Source organism: Phyllobates terribilis, unplaced genomic scaffold (assembly GCF_046119375.1).
Source record: "Phyllobates terribilis strain yellow unplaced genomic scaffold, ASM4611937v1 Scaffold_103__1_contigs__length_5881359, whole genome shotgun sequence".
Taxonomy (NCBI): domain Eukaryota; kingdom Metazoa; phylum Chordata; class Amphibia; order Anura; family Dendrobatidae; genus Phyllobates; species Phyllobates terribilis.
In genome coordinates this window covers 739720-744506 of record NW_027362863.1, presented here as the reverse complement: position 1 = coordinate 744506, position 4787 = coordinate 739720, and positions in this window count along the sequence as shown.

Genomic DNA, 4787 nt, shown 5'->3' with positions numbered 1-4787 from the left:
GAAAGAAATGATAAGCATAGGTAACAAAAGATAAGTATGCATAAAAAAAGGATAAGTAGAAGTAAAAAGGATAAGTGTAGCTAAATATAGGTAAGAAAAGATAATTATAGGAAAAAAAAGATCAGTCTAGTTAAGATAAAAATATAGGCAGGAAAGGATAAGTCTAGGTAAGAAAATATAAGTATATGTAAGGATAATTGCTGGTAAAAAAGAATAAGTTTATCTAACATCCGATCAATAAAAACGGATAAGCATAGGTAAGTAATGATAAATATTGGTAGATAAGGATAGGTATGAGTAAAAAAGTATAAATATATATTAAAAAGGTTATGTATATGAAAGTATATGTAATGAAAGATAATTAGAGGTAAGTAGAAGTAAGAAAGGATAAGTATAATTAAAAAAGGAAAAATATAGGTAAGAAAGGAGAAGCATATTTAAAATGTAATTAAAAAGGTATAGGTAAAAAGGAGAAGTATAGATAGGAAAGAATTAGTATAGGTCAAAAAGGATAAGTACTGTTAAAAAAAGGATAACTATATTAAGCATTCAATTAAAAAAATAAAAATGGATGAGCATAGGTAAGTAAGGAAAAGTTTATGTAAGAAAGGATAAGCATAAGTATGTAATAATAAGTATAGGAAAGAAGCACCAATTCTCAATAATCAACCAGTGTAAGCCGCCCTTAGTTAGACATACGCTTTAAATAGTCTAAATATAAAAATAAGACAAACATATATATTAGATATGTATGAAATATTCCATGTAAAGGTGTGACAGGGCCCCATCCAGAGCTGACACTGCAGTGAACCAGGGATTAGCCGATCGCCAATATGTGGGGTCAGGAAGGAATTTTTCCCCACACATGGGGTTGTTTTGCCTTCCTTTGGTTCACATCCTTTTTATGCAGCAAATCTAAAAATGGCACTGGATGATTAAATAAAACTAAATTGGATAATAGATAAGAATAAAAATTAATGAACTCTATTCATTGTGTCGGTGTATTCCTTATATTCTGCTCATTCTGCTGTCACTATTATTTTGATTTTGGACTGTTGTAGTGAATGTTACAAACAGTAGGGAATTAAGAGTTAATCCGATTTTTTTTTTTGCGGGAATCTGAGTCACATGATCTCGCTGTCGATTCTTTCCCATCATGACAGTGATGTTATGGCCATCTTTCATATGGATTTCTCAGACCAATGTCACTGCCCCAATATGCACCACATTATCAATTACATGTTGTACATAGGATAGGGCTAGCATCATCGACTACTGCTCTGTAACCCAAGTATAGTCTCCTCCATTAAAGTCCCTGCATATCACAGATCAGGGACAGTGTGAAAACACGGGGGTCAGTGGGTGCTCTTGTCCGCTAGCCCGGTGGTCTTTAGAAAGATTGCATGGACAGGGGCTCATACCACTGAACGCCCACTCTCTTTTACCATGGGTAGAACATTACTCAGACAACACAGGGTGATGGTAAACAGTGTGGCAATAATTTATTGAACCACCAACAATCAATAACATATAAAACAGTCTCAACAACTACACAAGATGGGGCAAATTACAGAGACTCACCCTTCCGCTTGCTTGCCAGGATTTGGGCAGTGTAACCTCATTTAAACCCTGTGGTTTCAATGTGTCCAGTTTGTATATCATCTATCCAATTGACTCAGTGATAGGGATATGGGCAATGTTGGATGCATGTGCATACACTTGTCAGTTTTTCACTATAAATATACATTTTTCTACAATCATGTCCTCCTTGTTAGTACCATCTTAAGATTATATCCTTCTTAAAAAGGCAGCTAAACAACGTCCACCAACTATCAGATACTTCCACGGCCTAGAGGTACTGACCATGGATGTTGTCTTTATATGGTATAGGGTACCAAGAGATAACGGGTTCGAATCATCATACACAAAAATATATTTTATTTTTACATCATGGAACTTATGTAGAAGACGTTTCAATTTTTATTTCAATTTTATACAATTCTCATTACTTTTTTATAATTGTTCTCTTAATGACGCTAATAGACACTTTTTTAAGGAATATGTAAAGGTTTAATTTTTAAATGAAAACGGTTGCTGGTGCCTTGGAGCCAGTTTTTTTCACTTTCCATGTGTATATACGTTCTCTGCTGTTAACATCTCTTAAGCTATGAACTTGATGAAGTGGACGAGTCTGTTTTCAGCTTGTCAAAAGAATAAATCCACAACACAAGTCCTGGATTCTATATAATCTGTTCTGACCTAGGAGTGCGGAACTACCGACACCTTTCATCTTTTCCTTTACAGTGTAAAGTTATAATTGCAGTAAACTGAACTGGCAAAAACACCACAAACGTGAAAGCAAATGAGTGGCATGTGCCCAGGATATTGGGACCAGAAAAAAATCATCAAAGCAAGAGAAAATGCAGTGAAATTATTTTCAACACAAAAACTTTTCAGGTTAAGAATTTTTCAACTCATAGAAAACCCCTTTAAACACTCAACAGTCTAATAAAAGAGTATTTCAACCTTAAGTAGTTATTGCCTATCCACAGGATATGTCATCACTGTCTGATAGATGCACTCCAATTTCCAATAAAAAGAGAGATGGCCATGAATATCTGTGGTCCTCTTCATTAATTTCCAAGGGAGTTACGGAATAGATGTAAAAGCAGGATAGGGAACACCCATTATGAAAAAAGGTGTGGAGTACAAATGTGAAAATGGCATTTGTCAGACATTCATGGCATATTCTGTGGACGCAAATGTCTAAGATGGAAATACTCCTTAAAAGTTGATCTGTTAGCAGCTTTCACATTACGCACTGCAAAACTCATTAATTATGTCTTTTAAATCTGATGAAACTGGTGTAATATTCATGAAAATCAATATCAAATGGCTGTCTAATTCTCAAATTTAAAAGAGCATTTTATGACTTCAGCTAGATCTAGACTCATAACAAATCATTTTCAAATTAGGCAGGAAAACTTTCACATAGCATTATACAGCTTTTCTTGAAGGGAATCTGTCACCCCCTGGGACGTTTTAAACCTATTACTATGGGCATACAAGTGACAGAATTGTTAAAATAGTCTTACCTGTATGCCTCATAGCTGCTGTCTTGTTTTTTATAAATCATCTTTTAATCCTTTATGTTAATGAGTTCTTCCAGACTCTGTGGTGGTGCCTGGAAGAAAACTCCTGCCTCTGGTGTTCATTTGCATACCACCTCCCTCCCATCAGCAGCACAGTGCCATGTGACATGTAGTTGTGGGCCTGCAATGGCACGATTATGTTTACCTTTTCCACCCTTCAGTAGCAGTGACTCGCAGGCGCCTGTGCAGAAGAACTATGAAGCAAATGCCCATTGAAGGGCGGAAAAGGTAAGTATAATCACACTATTGCAGGGCGCAGGCTCGGGATTCAGGGGCCACAACTAGCTTTCGGAATGGCACTGTAGAGGTTGAGGACTTGATCAGACAGATCAACTCCCCCCATATTTTTATTGTACCCCAGTACACAGTCTGGTTTGCGGACCTGTGTATAGGTACCTCATACAGTGGTGGGGGTGCTGCCATCACCATGTACAAGAAAAGGATATCCCACCAGCATGTTGTTGCTAAATTGGGCTCTGCTCTCACCCTTTCTGAGCAGCTGCCCAATTAGTGACCTTAGTAGTCCTCTCTGAGTTTTTCAGACAGTACTAAATACTGTGGTAGCTCTAGCAGAAAGGAATATGAAGAGATGGATGCTGGTATAAAAGTTTTCTATGTAGCAGTGATAACTTTGAACCAGCAGTTGGTGCACCAAATCCCACACAATTTCCCTACTCACTCCCAGGACGGGGGGCATTCAGGGGATTGAATCCGGGTGTCCTTCCCTTCATAAACCCTAAATCTGTGGGTGTACCCTGATGTACTCTCGCACAGCTTGTAGAGTTTAATTCCGTACCTTGCCCTAGATAGGTATTGCCAGAATTTGAGCCTCCCCTTGAAATGTATTAGAGACTCATCCACACAGATGTCACTTTGGAGAATGTACACTTCAGCAAACTCATTGCTGAAGTGATCAATGACCGGCTGAACTTTGAAAAGTCGGTAAAAGTTGAGGTCATCTCGGGGTGGACGCTGTGCATTATTATCGTTGTAATGCAAAAATTTGTGGATGGACTCAAAGCGTTTACAGGTCACACAGGTGGAACATCAACACTCCAATATTGCTGAAGTTCTGGGATCGCCACTATCCCCATGTAAAAAACAAGGCCCCATCATTTCTACTGCATCTATGGGAGTCCAGTTAGAAAATGATGAAGTGGGGTTTTGGGCCATATAAATTTGGCTGGGGCACCATGAGGTTTACAAAATTCTCAGAGAAAAAGACTTTGAAAAAGTTGATTTCTGTGAGGCCGGTAGTGTCAAATTGGATTCCCGATTGCGCCACAAAATCAGGAATTTATATTTCGTAATCTTCGGGGGTGAGGTTTATAAGGGGTCACTGACAGTGGACGCTGGCTCATTTGCTGTCCTGGGGAGTCTGCGTGGCAGTTTGGTATCACTTGAGTTATAGGAGGGTGGAAAAGGAAGGAAGGTGGCATCCTCTCCCTCACTATAGGAAATGGTATGAGGAACTGTTAGATAGTGTTGAGCCACCCCCGTAGTGTTCGAGTTCGGTTCGGTTCATCGAACACCCGTGTGTTCGCCGAACTGTTCGTCGAACTGTTCGTCGAACACCTTCGAACACCGTTAAAACCAATGGCAGACAAACAAAAACACATAGAAACACATAGAAAA